Here is a 20,395-nt window from a genome sequence, read left to right as displayed (position 1 = left end):
TCCTCCCCCTCCTTCTTCACTGACCTTGGTGCCTGCAGGGCTGTTCCTCACTCCTCTCTCCCAGCTGCTGATGAGCAGTATATTATTTTTCCCCTTGAAAATGTTATCCCAGAGGAGTTACCACAGTCTCTGGTGGTCTTTGCTTTAGCCAGCAGAGGGCCTGTCTTGGAGCTCCTGGCATGGGTTTTGTGGAAATAAGCAGCTGTAGTCCCCACCACTACCAAGCAAACCCAATACACAGACCCATATGGCAGTCAGTTGCAAGCACAATCTCCTCTCATTAGCTAATTTCTATACAGTTCATAACCTGTACAGACTCTCTGCTCAAGAAGAAATTTATTCAGTCGTGGGCTTGGACCATTCAGCCAGTAGTCTCAGATGTGCTAAAGAAACAAGATCTCCACTAAATCTCACTCGACATAAAAGTTATTGTTGTGGAAAATGAACTAGTTTGTGCTGGCCAAGCATGTATAGTTTCCATTATATAAATTAAAATCTGTTCTGCCACCAAATATTTTGTTGGTAGCTTGTGCTTACCTTTACTAATCTGATAATTTATTCTTATAAAACCAGGTAATTCTCACCTTTCATTTCGAGCTCTAGAATGATGCTCTGTTTTCTGTTCACATCTTGCTTGTAGATACCTTGTTAAAAAAAAAGAAAATCAATCATGTCATACTCAAATTTCAGTACTATTTGTTTTCTGCTTGCTTACTCATCTACCATGTAGTGTCCTTAACGACTTTGCAGATTTAGAGGTACTATGGCAGGGTTCTTTGCAATTACAGAATAAGGTTTGTGACCTCTTGTCAACATACTGTGAAGTGAGATGCTGTAATGATATAATGCACTTCAATATGAGTTGTAGAAATTTAAGGAAACAACCATGAAAATGTTAATGTAAAATACATATTCAGGCTTAGATTCCTTCAGTTTTAATTTACTACTTCAAGATAGGTATTTTATCTTTCAGTATATTCTCTACTCCCTATTAGCAGGAAGAAAAAAAAACTGCAAGTAACAAAACAGTGGTTATTTTGAAGACATGAAACCTGCTTTAAAATTAGTCTCACACATGTCAATTGCCTGGAATGGCATCACTTTTCATTAGTGCATACAGTCAAGGGTGATCAATTTAAGCTTTATAATGAGCATTCCAGTGGCCAATAGAGAAATGAGACTAATTCTCCATTTTGAAGGACAGATTTTACTTCCACAGCACTCAGATGAAGAAACAGATTGCTATTTGATGAACACAGCTAGATTAGTTTGGAGTGAGAACATAACCTGAATATGAGAAAAGAGCTGCCATGGTTTCACATGCAATACTGAGTCTTTGGAAAGATCATGCAGTCATTCTGAGCCTGCTGAAAGGTGGAGCTGTGTGTTGTTACTGAAGAATTGGGTTACCATACTGAATAATCATGTATTACTGCTCTAATTTAATGGAGATGTGAAAAGAATAAAAGCCTTAGCTTTTTTAACATTGAACTGTTTTACAGATTGTGAAGTGCTTCCTGAATATTATTAGTTTGGCACAACACAGAATCTGATCTTGAAAAACCTTGATTGCATTATTGGAGGCTTATACCTCTATTAATAATGGCAATAGAAACTCCTCAGGCAAAGTTCTGCATTACTGAGGTTAATGGAAATTTTGTCACTGGATTCAACTGGACTGCTGCTAGAATTTGACAGTAGAATTTGCTAGATTTTGACCATTTGGCACTACTAGAATTAAAGCAAAAAATAAGAGGTCTTGCTCCAATCACAATTGTTACAATGGACATACTTGTTATGTATTTGGCATCAGAGCATGGATGAAGCCATTCTTAAAATTTCAAATTGTCAATGATTGCTAAAATTTTTGCTCCAAAATATTTTAGAGATATAGGGATTTTTCTTTTCAGGGGTGTATGCAAATGAAACAGAAAAATATGTTGAGCAGTCTGTTTTACTGCAGAATTCCAATTACTTTTTCAGGGAAGAACTCCAAGAACAGAAAGTCTGTACTGCCCTTCTTATCAATGGTCAGGCATTGTTTAGCTTCTACACAAATACATGCAAAAGGAAAATGCAGCAGATGTGGCAGAGAACCTGACTTGTTTTTCACTCCTTCATAAAGCAGGACTGGAGAAACTCCAGAGTATATAAACAAATTTAGAAATTTCAGATCAGACCTGGAAATACTGTGTGATGGTTCTCAAAGGGCAACATAGTTTCTTCCACCTGACCACAATTCAGCTGGCTATGGGATTTGTAGGGGATAAGCATTTTAAATCTGCAAATACATCTCAAATTTGTCCTTCTGCTGATTATTTCTCTAAGGGAAAAACGTGACCACTGCTGGAGTAAGCATTAAAGCCAATGTTAATAGCATAATTTCAGCACTGTTCAGGATCCAGAGGCAGTTGCTGATTTTAGTGTTATCACCAACTGAGCAATTCTATTAACCTTTACACCCAGATTTCTGCATAAAGTAATACCAACACAGTAGAGAGTACAATAAGAGAAGTTCAATTTGTAAAACACTGTTCTAAGCATAGTCAGAAAAATTTCTCAGGGCTTAAAAGAATTCAGCAAGGAAAGTACTTTTTAGCATCATGTGCACTTTGTTCTGCTTTCCTGTGTTTGTGGATTTTGCTTTGGTGACTGCCCCACTTACCCCAACAGCTCTCATTAAAAAAGAAGGTCTCTACTTAACTAGAGATTTAAGCATGTAGAGAAATACAATGTTTTGCTTGTTTTTTTCTGCAAAGATTTGCTTAATATGTTGGTCTGTTTCATCAGTAGTGAACAAATCTCACATCTAAATCTTTCTAATACTTCAGTCTCACACTTAAGTCTGAAGGAAAGTGAGTGACAAGAGCCCAATAGTTAATCTGCAAACCTTTACACAAAAATAAACTCCTGTCCACTTTGAAGTAAGTAGTGAGTAACATAGCAGGATACTTTCCACACTTAAGCAAATTGAAAATCTAAATGCTTTATAGAGAGGATGAGAAAATGGCAATCCTTTACTAATTACTGTGTGAAAAATCCGACCATTTTATACCCTGCTGTCATGTTAATCCTGGTGAGAAAGACCTATGTATATAGCAAATTGTAACCTTAGTCTAACATATATTTATATAGACAGATTTTCCTTATTTTTATGCTGTAGCACTGTTGTGAGCTAACCTCAACAGGCTGCTGAGCTCCACTCTGCTGGTCCCCCCCAGCTGGATCAGGAAGATAATGGGAAAGATAACTGAGAAACTTGTATGCTGAAATTAAAACAGTTTTACAGCAAAAGCTGCACACAAAAGTAAAGCAACATAAGGAATTAATCAATTAATTCCTGTTGGCTGGCAAGTGTTTGGTCATCTCCATGAAAACAGGTTTCCATCACAAGTAATGGTTACTTGGGAAGACACATGCTGTAACTCTGTGAGAGTGTCATGCTTCTCCTTTCCAGCAGATTTTATTTTCAAACATGACATCATATGATGTGAAATATCCTTTGTTCAGTTGAGGTCATCTGTCCTGTTGGTGTCCTTTCACAACTTTTTGTGCACCCCCTACTTGGTGGTGGGGCACTGTGAGAAACAGAGAAGGCCTTGACACCATTTAAGCACTTTTCATAGTATTTGCATTCCTGTGTTAACAATACTGGTTTAGTCACAAATCCAGAACATGGCACAATTGCAGCTACTATGAAGTAAATTGAAGTAAATTAACTCTATTCCAGGCATGCCTAGCACAAGCCTCTGGGCTGTTAGAGGGAACTTTAAAATTTCCATGAAATAGTTCCAGAGTAGTTAAAAAGACATTCAGTATTGACATTGAAACTGTGTAGAAGGTTAAAAGATAGATCCTGGCAGTTTAATTCATTAGAAATTAAATTTACTTTCACTGTAGCCATTAGCAACAAGGATACTTCAGGGCACTGTGAGTCTATCCCACTCCTACTGCTTGGAAGCGCCTCTGGACTGCTCAGGGATGGAGGATATCAACAGCAAACCAGCCTAGTCCTTTAGTCTAACTACCTACAAAGTCACACTGCTGCCTCCCTGGCTGCATGCAATTATTTGGATCTTAATTCACTGCTGACCATAATAATGTAATTACAAAAGGGGGGCGGGGCACAATAATTTGTTTTTTAGGCCTATAGGAAGAACAGATAGTGTTAATGGTCCTCTTCTGAGTGGCTGCAAATGCTGCCTGCAGGAGAGGAAAGAAACATGGAAAGAACTGTTTTCACTATTGTACTGCCTGGAAACTTTCAGCTCATTTTTTCTTTACACAATTTGCTTGCCTCTCAAATTCTCAAAAGAATAAAAGAAACCTGACTACACACTGAAGTGCACACTTAGGGGAAGAAGAACACACTTCTAAGATTATTTCACTTGAAGGGATAGAGTTATTGTTTTCTTACCTTTGGTGCAATGCAGTTGAAAGGCAGCAATTAGTTTACAAGGTGAAATGCTGTAAACAATCCTCCAATGACAAATTACCAGTGGCTAAAGGCATGAATCCTTGAGAGCTGGACCTTGTTTGGGGTCTAAAAACAGAACAAAGTAAAAACCAAGGGAGGAAAACCGTTTTCATTCATTCATTCAGTCATTCATGCATGAATGAATTCATTGATTCATTCCTTCCTTCATTCATTCATTCATTCATTCTAACATAAGAATTGAATCAGCTTAACTAAAAAGGGGGGTCTTGTTACCTGACCTGAGATTTAAGCCACTGTGACCCGAGATTCAAACCACTGGAGATTAGTGCAGTGCCAGTGGACCTCCCCCTTGCATGCCCAGGCAGCACAGACACTGACAGCTGGGCAGGGACTGCAGCTCCTTCATGCTGAGCTACTGCTGCCTGTATCCAAACCACAGCTTCCCCAAAGCAGGAAAAGGAGTGACAGCCATTAGGAAAAAGCATAGCACTGAGTGGAATTCTCTGTCCTTCAGTGAGCTGAACATTGCATTTTATCCTAGTCTGGTCTGAGATGCACCAAAGTGGCAACACTTTTCTCTTGTACTTTTCAAGAGCACAGGTGACCCTAAAGGTCACTTCTCTTGTATTTGTTAGCTAGCAATCCCTCTAAAAGAGATGGCTGGGAGACAGCACTTCTCCCTCCAAGCCATCGAGCCAAACATCAACATCCAGATAAACAGTTTCACACTTACATGTTAAGATTTCAAATTACAAATAATATTACACAAAGAGCTGCTTTTGGCTTAATTTACTGCAAGAGGTAATCTGGTACTAAACAGATATCACTTCATCCTGTGGTACCTAGCACTAGGTCATTAGTAAGTGAAGGGAGAAAAGTGGATTTCTTCAACCCTACAGCCTATGACAAGGATTACTTAATAAACAAACAGAAGAAAAAGCTGAAATGCCACCAGTGAAAACTCATATGCATTCAGACTAAGTTCTATAAGTTTATTTCAGCTGTGACTTCGTCCAACACCTGGCACCTCTCATGCTGTTACATGGTGAACAACAGGAGTGTGCATGGGGTAAAAAAAATGAGTTTATTGTCTGGGATTGTTGTGCAAAGCCATAAAACTCTTGATAGCTGGTTTCCTGGATTTCCCACACTCCTTCACCAATTTTTTTGCTCCTCCTTCCACATGCATTTTAACAGCCAACACTTTCAGCCAGAGCTTTGATTGAGCACGTAGGACTTGCCTCTCAAGCTTACGTCCCAGGAGTGTCAATATTTTTGTCTTGATAGCTACATTCAATTTTTACTTCCATATGCCAATTAAATATTATATCTGTTCAAAAAGTAAGTGTAGTGATGGGTTATAGATTTTGTTTTTTTAGTATTGCACAATTTTCCATCTGAATTTTTATTTTGTTGTATGAGACAAGGGTTTTAATAAAGTCTCTTTCATGCTAGTGGGCATTTTGTCTGTTATAATATTTTTGCTGGTTATTGTGTAGTGCAAATATTCAATCCTTGGTACCACAATAAATTGTAACATTGTGGCAAGTTGTGTAGACAGGATGTCTTTCATAACTTACCCCAAACCTTATCCTATTCCTATCTGCACAAAGAAAAATTGATCTAAAAATAAGAAAAAAAGTTTACCTTTTTAACTATCCAGAATGATACAACTAAAACATCTCTTTGACATGTTCAAAAACAATTGTACTCTGCAATTTGTAGATCTTTTTATAATTTGAGTTGTTTAAAACTACCTAATTAACACTCAGAATTTGGGGGTTTGGGGCTCATGGGTTTCAAGGGGGTGGGTTTTTTGAAAGTGAAATCATAGCATCCCTGCCATACTTTGCAATCTTTACCACTCTAACTCTTTCTTTAAGTCACACAACAGGAACATTAATCAAGTGAATAATCACAGCTATATACCTCCAACAAATAACCATTATAGGAAAGGACTGCCTCTTGCTGCTTTGTTTTCTTACTTCAAAGTCGCTGCCTGTGGTTATCTTAGTTGCTGCAAGAGCAGAGGAGGGATGATACAAAATTCCATAAAGAAAACTCATAGCAAAAGCAGCTTAGATGACAAGTATCCAACTCTAAATTTGGGGCTGAAGACTCCTTTATTCAAATGCAAGTAAATAAACCTGTACAGATGGGACTCCAGTTCTTTTGATAATAAGTTTCTCCTTTTCCTTATTTGAGAAGCTTTTTCCAGAATTCAATTCTAGTTGATCAAGTTACCATCACAGTTATTTTCTATACAAAATATAAAAATAATTAATTCCTCCACAAATAAATATTCTTCAGCAGGAATAATATGTGTGAACTACTGCCCTGAAGTGGGTAATCTACAGGCAATGACAATGATTACTTAGCACAGTACCACAGACTAGTAACTTTCAGAGCCAAGAGAATTTGCTTGCAACTGTTTGACATGGTCTGAATTGGTGTACTGCCATATGAATTCATCCCCATTCTAACCGATGGAATGATATTGCATTTCAAAGAGAATAAACTCCTTGGCGAAAAGAATCGTGTCAGCTGTTGTGCATGTCTGCAGAGGAGTTAAATCTCCTTTTTTTTTATTTTTTTTTTTTTTGTTCAAATTTTTGGTAAGTGTCTTAAGAAAAACTATGCAATGCTTTGGAATTTTCCTGTAAAGTTCTCATTTAAGTAAAATACAAACCTCATATTGAAAACTGTCACTGCAGTGTTTTCCAAACTTTAGGTCACTGTTTACTAGCAATGGCTAAAAAGGATTCTCTAATCAACACCAAAAATTCAAACTGCAGATCTAAAAAGATTAATTAAAATAATGGGAGTATTCAGCTCAGTGATCACATAATATGGATATCTCACTGATGATCTGATGGTTCCAACACCACATATTTTAGGTATTATTTTGGAATAACCTTATGGTTCAGAAATAACTCAGTATTAGGTTTAAACAGAACATCAAGTTTAAAAGCAAAGTGTTAACACTTGCACCTATAAATGTCAGAATCTAAAGTAAAAGTTGATTTCCAACTTTTAACTACTTCAATAGAGGACCAAATAATTGAATAGATGAAGACATAATGAGACAGAACAATAGAAAGCTAGGGAGATGCTATTACATAAAACTACATAAATTTCACACAGAATCACAGAATTAACTGGTTGGAAAAGACCTGCAAGATCATCGAGTCCAACCCATGCCCTAACAACCATGGCACCAAGTGCCACATCCAGTCTTTTTTTAAACATATCTAGGGATGGTGACTCCACCACCTCCCTGGGTAGACCATTCCAGTACTTATCACTATTATCATAAAAATTTTTTTTCTGATATCCAACCTATATTTCCCTTGGCCCAGCTTGAGACTGTGCCCTCTCATTCTATCAGTGCTGCCTGGAGAAAGAGACCAACCCCACCTGACTACAAACACCTTTCAGGGAGTTGTAGAGTGATAAGATCACCCCTAAGTCTCCTTTTCTCCAGGCTGAGCAACCCCAGCTCCCTCAGCCATTCCTCACAGGGTTTGTGTTCCAGCCCCTCACCAGCCTTGTTCCCTCCTCTGGATGCACTCAAGCATCTCAACGTCCTTCCTAAACTGAGGGGACAGAACAGGACACAGCACTCAAGGTGTGACCTCACCTGTGCTGATTACTGAGTGCTCCTGCTGGCCACACCATTCCTGATCCAGGCCAGGGCCATTGGCCTTCTTGGCCACCAGGGCTCACTGCTGGCTCATGTTCAGTCAGCTGCACCAGCACCCCCAGGTCCCTTTCTGCCTGGGCACTGTCCAGCCACACCGACCCCAGCCAGTAACACTGCAGGGGTTATTGTGGCCAAAATGCAGGACACAGCACTTGGACTTGTTAAACTTCATCTTACTGGACTCTGCCCATCCATCCAACCATTCCAGGTCTCTCTGCAGAGCCCTCCTAATTTCCAATAGATCAACACACACTCCCAGCTTAGTGTTGTCTGCAAATTTACTAATGACAATATCCTCATCCATGCCATCAATAATACCCTCATCCATGTAATCTTTTTGTCTTTACAGGTTACAATAAATCCCTGTAGTTATTTACCTGGAGTTTTGTGGATTCTCTGGTACCCAAGACAGAAAATGGTTCAGAAACACAGGCCCTACCTTCATGTGGCCACAAACCATATAATCCAGAGGCTCTCCTATGCTCTACCATTCTGTAGACTATTCAGTCTCTTTTTCTGCAAAATTTAAGAAGTCATTTCAACTGGACAAAGCAAACTTTTGAGAATTTTTTTATTTATGAGTTTCCGAATGCTTTCTTTCTGCAATAAATGTCATAGGGTCACACTATTCCTAAAGCTTTTAGGGGTTTGCTGAATCTTATGTGTATTTCCCTTTAAAATGCAGTGCTACCCTCTGAAGTTGGAAACTGGCTATGTAATATTCACATTAAACCTTAGACTTCCTTTATCAGAAGTGAAATCAAAACATGGATATTGTTGAGAATCTGCAAAAGAAAGAAGTTAGGGTTTATTTTTCTCTTTACAGGAAGATTCAAACGTGGCAGTTAAGACATTGGTTTTAAAATGCTTTTAGAAATATGATGATCTGGAAGAATCTTGTTCTGCTTTTCCTCCCACTCCCCCTACCCACCCAAAAAAAGAAGCAGCAGTGAATTCTAAGCAGTGAATTTAGTACTCTCATATCCAAATACTTCTGACTGCTCAAAACTGAAAATGGTAATAAAACAAAAGATCAAAACCTTTGAAATTAACTAATTTTTAAAAGGTCTTGTATACACTTCTGCTAAAATGTATAAATTATATGAAAATTTTAAAATGTTGGCCTTAAGACTTTTTATTTTTACCAAATTTGGAGGTTTACAGAGAAGTTAAATGACTCAAAGTGATTTGAGAGAAAATCAGATCCAATTTCCCATTTCTGATTATTTTTGTCTATGTTTTAGAAATCAGGATTTCTTTAAAAACAGCCACAGCATATTTTTTCAGTTGATCAGCTGAAAACAAATGTGCTTAAATGGAATTTTAGGTGTTACAAGGGGCAGAATATGGTAGAAGAGTTGGTTAACTCTAAAAACTTGTGTAATATGAATAATGTCTGAATGTAATATTCTTTCAGACTAATTACAGACACTTCGTGCCATGTAGTCCTACTGTTTAGTGGGTAAATATATTTTAAACAAAGAAGAGATTGGCTGCCATATCTTAAAAGGAATATGGAAATAATTCTGAAAGGGAAAATGAAATAATTTTAAAATATGGCTTGCTATATACCCCTTCAAATGCTGACTAAATGATCTGTATGATATCAGCCAAAAAAACTCCAAAAAAAGCATCTAGTAGTCCAAAGTTTAAATGTTGTCCCAAGCCTTGTTACTCTTTTGTAAGAGCTGTAAACAATCCATTTTCCCTGTTTCAAGATGGAGTGCCAAAGACCAATCTTAATAAAGAAATTCTCATAAGCCCACAGCTTGCTTAGTGTTTCATCTTCCAAAAACATGAGGAGCTGTAAGTGGCATCTGTAACCATCTAATATATAATTAAACAGATATAAGTCTGTTAAAACTTATATGAGATGTTAATTTATTAGAAAATTAATAGAAGCAGCTCTAGAGAGCTGTGGCCAGATATACCAGTGATTTGCCTAAAAATCTACAGTAAGTGTCTTTCCCACAGAACTTAAAGACACACATTGCATTTAAAAAAAAATATAAAAGTGATAAAACAATGATATTATGGTGGAAAGTAGCTGTTACCTACTTTAAAAGCAGAGGCTAAAGAGGAAAACAGAAAAATAAAAAAAGACGTGTAAGAAAAACCAAAGCACATTTCTCTCTTCACCTCTACAGATTTTATCTGTTCTTTGAATATTTTTGCAATAAACTAATATGAAATTTCTGCAAATATCTTGGACATGAAAGTGCTCAACAGCAGAAACTTTTCAATAAACTTGATGTCTCCATTGAAATAAAACACTGAAGCATATTAAAGCCAAGTTCTTATTATACTACTAGCTCCATATAAAATCTAAAATTCTGATTTTATTCAGCATAAGAACTCTAAAAAGTACAAACTCTAAATTGTAGAGGTAAAATTTACATGTCAATTGATATCCTCTAAAATAAAATCCAGTGAGATGTAAAGCATTAATGCAAATCTATTTTTTTTTTGCATTCTTTGAGAAATTTTAAGAGAAGTATTAGTATTGTGATGGTGAAATTTCTGTTGCTACATGGAATTTATAGTTGCAAGGCAGTAGGATCATATGAACTAATGCAGTAACAACAATGAATGATAAAACTGCAAGAAAAACTGCAAGAAGTTTCTGGGAAAAAAAAAAAAAAAAAAAAAAAAAAAGAAGATTCAAAGAGGATCTCTGTGTTTTTATACACTCCAGAATGGAGAGAGACTGATTTGTCTCATTGGTACCCAGAGAAAGGACAAGATGTAAGACACAAAAAATTGAAATAATAGAGAACTGCATCTAAAAGCTAAAGAGCAAATAGAAAGAAACAACTTTTGCCATGATGATGATCAAATACTGGAATAGGTTACACAGAGAATTTGTGGTATCACCATCCTTAAATATTAAAAACCAGAGTAGACAAAGTTCTGAACAGCTGACTCCAGCTGACCCTGCCGTGGAGCAGGGGCAAGAATTAGATAGGATGTCCTCCAGAGATCTCTGCCTACCTCAGCTGTTTTGTGACTTGGCAAAATGTGCCTGAAGATGCTGCCAGAGGAGCAACTCATAAATAAATAAATTTAGTTGCAGAAATCTGATATAATATCATACTTTCCTGTATTTTTCTGTCAAGAATATGTTCAGTATGTTCCAAAATATGCTTTATAAATATTTCATAATACAAAAAGATATTACTTTGTTCATTGTCACAATTGTGTTGGGAGAAAGAGCTGGCTGGTTATAGTCCCATTTTTATGTACCTTCTTAAATTATAGAAGCATAACACCTATATAAGAGTGCAGAAATACTATACAGCAATGAAGAAAAGAGTGTTTGTTTTCTTTTGGTAATCCAAAAAGGTATTTGAAAAGGTCTAGCCAGTTCAGTGGGAAAAGTAAGGCACAATGAAATTACATTTCTACTTTTGTTTGTACATGGAAAAACTAAAAATGTCACTTTGGCTGAGTTAAAAATGATTTCACGTATTGTAAAAATGTTATCAAACCAGAAGAATAAAAAAAAAAAAAAAAAAAAAGGTCAAGTTCATGACTGGATGCTTCACTGCATCTGTTTCCACATGGGCTTGCCATTTTATTGAAAATATCAAGGACATAGATCAAGGTTCCATAGAAGCGAATTACTAGACCTGATAAGAAAAAAAATCTTAAAAAGTTTGAAGGTTGTTTCAGCACAGGTTAATTGTTTCATTACCCATGAAAAAGGGCAACAACATCCCAAGAATTTTCCCATCAGAAAGCATTATTGAGAGCACTGAACAAAAAGGTGACTTGAAAGCCACACAGAAATATAGAGAAATACTCAGAAAAACAATAATAAAATAGAGCAGAGTCAAATACAACAGTTGTTTATAAATACCAGCCCTTTGGCTTGGGATGTTTAATTAGTGTATTCTGTTCTCATTAGATTTTGCTTCCTTGGCTTTTTTTTCAGGCGGTGTGGCCTGAAGTCAGTGTAAATTAAGTACACTGAGTGCCCCATGAGATTTGGCTCATAATTATTTCTCACCTTAACATCATCTAGTTCAGCTCAAAACAACTGAAACATGAGAAAGAGAAGAACATGTTTTAAACAGTCCCATTTGAATGCATTAAAAGCTTTTTATGAGCATGCCTAAAGTGTCAGGCACTTGGCACACAAATTGCTAATAACATATGCTCACAATGCATTGCATCAGAAGCTCAATTTGAGACAAGGCAGCAAAAAGAAAATATATTTTGCCAAGGGCTTTTGTGTATACCATGATTCAAACTATGCAAATATGTAACAACTGGAGAATTTGGAGAATTTAGGGAAAACAGTTGTTTCACCTGCTTTTTTGCTTTTTTTTTTTTTTTTTTTTTTTTTTTTTTTGGGGGGTGATATTCTTATTATAGTTTTAATATTAGTATTAATATTGGTGTTGGTATGTTTTAGGATTAGTATGTATTGGTATTTATTAGTATTAGTGTTAACTGCAGCAAGTTATCATACAGCACAGAATTTAGTAAAATCTAAATGCATATGAGGGAAGTTTAAGTTATGCATTTCTGCTTCCTAGAACACTAGATTTTTTAAGTTGTGCTTTGTGCCTGCCTTACCCTTTTGGTACACAAATGATGTTACCATATTTCTTACCATTTTACTAGTGTGTGTTCTGCCACAGCCATTATAAATTCAAACACATTTTATATTCCTTTTTTCCTTCAAAAACTATGCATCTAATACAAAATTCTTGTTATACTACCAAGATTGAACATGAATAGAAGGCATTAACCTTGTTTGTTGTAGAATGGAAGACAATAAATCTTGAGTTTGCTTCATGAAAAGCGCCTCAAAAGACTATTCCACTCCAAGTTATTCTAAATAGGAATGGCCTAGGATTTGTCTCTTGGGAATAAAAAAGGCCAAAACAGCAAATAAATGCTTATGCCCACTTAAACAATATGCATGAACAACACCAGGATATCAGGTTGAACTTTAACTCATCTCTTACCTTGTCTTTTAAACAGATATATCTACATCAGATACTGTGCTTGGAAAAGGAGTAGAAGAAATGTATTGGATGCTGACATTTTTTTATCTGCAAGGACATTGTATTCAAATTGCTGCCAACCACATGCTGATGTGTCTTGTTGCTGGTTTTCAGTATAACACAGATAGCCATGCTACATCATCACACACATGCACAGGCTGTTCTTGAGGCTCCCAAAACATCATCTGAAGTCTAGCAGTAAGATTTTCCCACCCCAACAGTTTTTCCCAGTTAATGGAGAACAGCCTGATTTGCTAAATCTTACCTTGAAAACCTGAATAAAATTGTGCTAAACATAACTATTTTACAGGAAGAGAATATAAGGTGTTTTTTTATACCTGGATTTCTCATAATGGGGACAAAACCATGGAACAAAGTTCTTTCTCCAAGAACAGAATATAATTTAAGTTTCAGAAAACTCATCAAGAGTTTTATCAAGAGAATTACAGGTAACTCATGCCTGTATCAGTCACAGAAGCATGGGCCTTGATGACCAAAGTTTGCATTGCTTAAATATTTAAGTAAGACAAGAAGGACCTAATAGAGAGAGATTAAGATCCATTAAATTCATCAGGAATTTAAGACAGAACAGCTTACAGGACCAACTCGCCACACTTCACATGAATTGCAAGTGTCAATGGCAATATTATTGGTCACCTTTACATCTTCTCCAGCTGAGAAAGGTCACCACAGGGGAAGGATGCACTAATGCACAAGTCTAGGTGATTAATGGGTACTTATTATTTCTGGCCCATAAGGCTTCAGCAGCTAAGTACAAAGACTTAATGGTCACATAGTTTTGCTAAAGTTGCTGAGCTGGAAAGCTGCCAGGCTGGAGAGCTGCTGATAAACAATTAACAGAACCTTTATTTAATGAGCGCTTGAAAATTAGAAAGAAAAAAAAAAGCCAAACACACACCTTCACAGAACAAAGCCATAAGAAAGCTTAGGTCATGCAATTGAAAGGTCTGTTGAAGAATTAGCAAAACCAAGATCAGAACATTGTTTCTCCTGTGCATGCATGTGGACACAGACGTATACACATCATTAAAAGAATGATGTTTCTTACCAAAAATGGGGGAAGTGCTTCTCTGAGATTCTATTAAATTAGTGAGATGAAAACAAACAATGGATGGCATACTGAAACCATTTTGAAAATACAAATAATGGCTTTGTTTGACACTATATATAATTCCTTCTGTACACCAGATTGCAGAAAAATTAGCTGTTTTCTATTACAGAAAATATAACTTGGTGAGAAAGGGAGAAGAGAAATCACTTTTTGTTTTCCTAAAGAAACAATGAACAAAATCTTAAAAATCTTTCCTATCATTTTACCTGGAAGTTTGCCAGCACATTTTCTGAGGAAAACCCCAATACTCACCCCAAAGTAGCAGACAACCCTTTGTAAACAACACAAATTTTATCCCAACTTTACTATTTTCTGTCAAAATTAATGATATATTTCTTATATTGAAGAGATTGCTGTATGCACAGAAAATTACTTAGATTTCATTTTTATCTCTGTCAACATTAATCACGAAAATCTCTGTAAAATCAATAATGGTTTGTTACTAGCATCAAAATTTCTCAGGTTGTAAGATGCAAAGTTTTGTTACAAATAAAAATACTTTTTGAATAGAAAAAAAAAGATGCAAAAATATGTTACATGACCATATTAAAAAGCAATGCAAATTAATAGATTAAGACTCTAAAATATTTTACTTCAGAATATCACTCCAGAATAAATGATCTAGCATTTTTATACTTTTGTTGAATTCAACAGTAAAAAAATCAGATGGATGGACCTTTCCATGACATTTAACTAAAAATTAATTGAGACCACCAGCAACATACCTCAGAATCAAGTGGAAAGAAAACTAGGAATTTTCTCATTTCACATATAAAACTCTAAGCTCATTTTTTAATTTCAATTTTTTTGTGAGTTGAACCCTATGCAGGGTTAATAATGAACCTTAAGATTGACTTCTATACACATTCTTCCCTATGAAAAGATATAACATAAATAAAAATTACATGGTTAAATTAAATATCACTTATGCAACAGGAAAAAACAAAAAAAACCCCAAACAAACAAACAAACAAAAAAAAAAGAACGAAAAAAACCAACCAAACAAAATCAGGACAAGGTCCAGGTTAGATGCCAAATTTATCCTCCGTTCACATCAGCACCTGGGCAGGAGAAAAGGCAGAGCTGACTTTAATATGGTTGTCATGAATTGCAGACATGAGCATGATCCCTATGGATGTACACCCTGCACTGGAGAACTTGGCAACCTGGGCCTGGTCCAGCACAGCCACCTATATGACAGCACTACTTGTACATCATATGAGAAAGACAGGATTTTGTAAGACCTTACAAGTACTAGGCCCTTTTTGCTTGGTGTAAGGAGAGATGGGATTTCTAACTAAGTCTGACTCAGCCCTTGTCAGACCAACACCAGAATTAATTAAAAAAAAAAAAATCAATATATAAGCTACAGTTCAGTAATTCATCTCTGAGTTTTAACTAATATCTTCATGATAATAACAAGTTTTCTGTATTAGACAAACAGCACTCTATAAATATTCAATTTTACTGTTGAGAATATGTATCCCTAGTTCATATACAATACATGTAAAAGTCTGGTAATAAGTATTTCACAGTCAAAAATATTCAGAGAAACAGTTATTTACCCATTATAATGCAAGTAGATAAACCCCTTTATACTTCATTCTTTATAGCCTTCCAGCAGAAAAGAACAACAATTATTGGTTAATTACAGTGCTAGCTGAAGAATCAGATCATATTTAATGGCAATAAAAATATTTTTTATTAACATCCATCACAAATTACCAGTAAGAGATTACCATCCTCTTACAACAGGAGAGCAATTCAGTAAAAGACTGTCAGTTTCAGTATTTCATATTTAAGATAAATTAAGCTTTTGCTGTATAGCATCCAAAGGGGAAAGCTGGACTCCCTTTATAGTCAAGGAATGTCAGATCCTCAGCAGGACCCTTCAGACCCTCAAACCAGAAAACTGCCTCCTTCCCCACTGACACCACTAGAGTTGTGCTGTCTCCTTTAGGCTCTTAGGTAGCTGAAAGGAGGTACTTGAAAGTGCCTTGGAAGAATCTGGCACTTACAAGGTATCTGTGAAATCAGATACCTTGAAAGTAGCAAAGCTACCAAAGCTCAAAATGTCCTTCTAAATAAACTGAGGGATGTCTGTTCCTAAGATCATTCAGCTGTCTCCTGAATTTGAGCTCAAACTGAAAACTTCCCTTCAAGTGTTTTGAAAGAAAATGGTTTGTTATGAAGCAATATAGACTATTTCACTAGAGTTTATAGGTATTGCCTATGCAGTGACCAATTAGTTGGATTGGTGCAAAGGTGAATGGCATTTCCCTGATGAATTAGGGAATACAGCCTGCAAAGCATGTCAGCACTGTGCTTCCTAGTGTGCTGGATATTAATGTACTTGAAGATGATATATGATACTACAACCACCCTGATCTTTGATACACATTACAAGAGACTACTGTGAAATAGAGCTGGTCTCTTAAACCATTAATTACATTTCAGTCTAAATGAAAAGATATTTGACTAGAGAAAAAACTCTGGAACACACTTGTTCTTTTTTCTCCGATTTTTGAATTTAGTGAAGAAAACTTAATTTACAACAGCCAAAGTCTGTAACATTAGAGACAAAGAAATGAGAATAAACTGCATTTTTAAATCGGAATATTTTTGTATTTGGTAATAGCATCAAAAAATATTTTTTATTTGCAGGAACAAGGGATAAAGTTCTGAGTTGTTCTTTTTAAGAAATTTGCAATTTAATGACCTTCATTACAAGAAAGAAATATCAATGCAGCATAAAATATCTACTAATAGTTATATTCTTCTTTCTAATCTTTTGCTTTAAATCAAATCTCTGTCTTCCAAGATCCTACTGCTTTACTGTAAATACAAAATATGTGCAATAAATGGTCGAGTTTATGGCACTGGTTTACAAGCACCTAGTGTATTATTTTCTGGTGAGCCAAAAATAATACAAAGATTTTTCTTTTTCACAATATGATAATCCAGTTTAAGCAATAATTCAAATCAAAGAAATAACACTAATTTTCCAGGATGAATAGCTTTCACTGACATGAAGAGTTATTTTCTATAACAAGTTAGCCAGTTATTTTATATTATATAGTTATAGTTATTTCCTATTTTGCATAACAAGTGGCACAATTAAAATAATATTATTTGAAATAGTATTATATTGAGTTAGTTTTTTCCTGGTTATTTGAAATAATATTATATTGAATTATTTTCTTCCTCTAAATCTTAGTTTAAAATAGACTGTACTCTTTTCTTCTTCAGTCAACAACTGAAAGAGGAAAATGGAAGAAAGAAATGCTGAGCTCAAAGTGCTCAAGAAAACTAAGATTTTTAACAAATTTTTTGGATTCATGTTGCTCATAGGTTTTTTTATGGAAATTTACATGTTTCGACACAAAAATAGCCAATATGTTCCCATATCACTTCACTTTTCCTGCTTCTATGGCTTTAGCTTCAAGTTTAAGCTATGCTTTACACAAATGGACCAAAGCATTGCATGGTTTGGAATTAAACCAAACATTCTCTGTTTTTCCTAGAAAAATAACTTCCCTCTTTCATTATGATATCAAGTATATTTAATCTTTTCAATATGTCTAATTCTTAAAGGGTCAATAGCAGTTCTGGAGAAAAAAAAATATAAAACCCAACTGTATTTCTGATAAGAGTAAAATGATCACATATGATCAAATGATAATATATGCTGCTTTCCCCACAGTGGACATGCTGCTCTGATGGATGTGATCTCAGAGGCAGTGAAGGTGAAGTGTGGCCTCCACAGAATCCTCAGTTTTCCCTTCCTCTCCCAGTGCAGACTTGCTTTACAGAATTGACTGCTTGTAAAAAGAAAAGACCAATTAATTGGTCTTTTCTGTTTCAGTCATCCCCACACTTGAGAAAACTTTCATGTCTTCCACTTGTAATTTTAAGTCCTTTGTTATGTTCTTCTCATGCTACTTGTCAACTCCACTGTTGTTAGAAAATGATGTATTAGATACTATGGGACAGAGACCTTGATGCACTTTCCTTGATGAGTAATGAAATCTGTCTTGGAGAGCTGCATCTATCTTAGGAGTCCTGTCATTACCACAAACTTCAAAAAAATTTCATTTTAAAAAACTGAGGAAAAAATTATTTACTACTACTATTATTATTATTATTATTATTATTATTATTATTATTATTATTAACATATATAGATATATAAATTACAGATTATATATAACACATAATATATGTATATAGATAGTATATATATATGTATATATATATATGTATATATGTATGTGTGTGTATATATATGTATATATGTGTGTGTGTGTGTGTATATATATGAACCCAAAATAAAGGTGGCTAGTGGACCTATTTGTACTTAAAATTGCTATTGATTTTATTTGATACTGATTTTTGGATTTTCCTTTGCTTCTTCCAGAAAAGCATTTTGAGTGTTTTAAATACTTGATTAATTTGTGGAAATACATCCTAATTTCTATCAGAAGCTGAAAAACAAGGAAATAACAGCCAAAGTTTTTAGGGTACTACTTTAGTCAGTGGTCTCACCGTGCAATGAATCACTGAAAATTAAACCGTTGTAATGTCGTTTATCAGATGATCATAGGCAAATTTGCATTGAAAGAAAAAACTTCAAAACATAACACTACACAAAACCATATTTCTTTTAGCAGTTTCTGAGGTGGCACTTAAGCAACCACCAGACACAATGCAACATTTAGAGGTTTCCAAATCTGACTGGACGTGATGAAACTTTGCAATCACTTTACAATGTAGGCCTCAACAGTTTTAGTACATATTTTTTAAAAAAGCTGCAAAGCTTAATAACATTGATCAAACAAGAAAGGAAATCTATCATTGGTTTTGACATTATTTCCACTAAATCTAAGTATAGATTACAAAGATCCATTTGTCATGCATACTTAGATTTAGTGGGAACAATCTTTCCAAAATCTTTCCAAAAAGTTGTAATAGTGCTGAAGATCAGTATTAGCTTTCTGGAAACATATTATCCCCTCATTTTTCAGTTCTCTGGTGTGTAGTCATTAGCAGCAGATTTTCACATTCTTAATCTTAGTTCCTCAATTAGTCATCAAAATTTCCTGCCCAATTTCCTTCCGATGCTGACTCTTCCTATTTATTAAACTAATTTTCTTTCTTGATATAAATATTGTGAAATAAATACTCCTACAGGATTTGCCTACAAAAGAATTGAGCATAATTTTCAGTGTGGACTGCATACCAGATGGCATGCACGAGTTTGTGAAAATAAACAATATATGAAATTGCAGTAGCTAAAAAACACTTCAAACATGAAAATCTTCTCTTCCTGATGTTAAGAAAATCCTTTGGGTGTTTTTAGTTGGTGTTTTTTTGCTTAATTGTTTGTGTGTGGGTTTTGGGGTTTTTTTATGATACAGGAATATACAAAATAATTCACACTTCAGAAAATTATAGTACTTCCACAACATATAAGAAAAATCTAAAAAATTGCACTATGAAAACTTCAGTTTAGGTATTTTATTTAATCTTCTGAAAGGAGCCTTATCTTAATATTGTTGAAGTCACTAAGATAGTTTCCAAAAATAGGATAAAAATTACAAAGATTATATCTAGAAAAAGTTAAGTTAAAACTTCCTTTGGATCACAATAAAGTTTTCTGTACTGTCTCTAACAGTATCCTTCTGGACAAAATATTGTAATAAATGGGGTTAATCAGGTTGGCCACTAGTGGGGTTCCACAGGGCTCCATTTCAGGGCCAGGTTTCTTCAATGTTTTAATTTACAGTGGCCACAGCACCAGCCTGACAGAATTCAAGGAATATTTGGATGACACTGTCAGGCACATGGTGGGATCTTTGGGGTTGTCCTGTGCAAGGCCAGGAGCTGGACTCTGATCTCTATGTATTTCTTTCAACTCAGAATATTCCATGATTCTATATTGGATTATGAGTTACATATGAGCTCTGTAGCAAAAAGCCCATTGATTAATTATTTTGAGCCAAATTCAAAACTTGTGGCTCTGTTGAGAAATGTTGAGAAAGTTTGTTTCTCCTTTTCAATTGTTCTAATATAAGTTTGCTATAGCCTTATGGACTTGCTCATAATAA

This window comes from Oenanthe melanoleuca, chromosome 2 (assembly GCF_029582105.1).
Source record: "Oenanthe melanoleuca isolate GR-GAL-2019-014 chromosome 2, OMel1.0, whole genome shotgun sequence".
Taxonomy (NCBI): Eukaryota; Metazoa; Chordata; class Aves; order Passeriformes; family Muscicapidae; genus Oenanthe; species Oenanthe melanoleuca.
The sequence above is the reverse complement of the archived record's forward strand: the minus strand, read 5'-3'. Positions refer to the sequence as shown.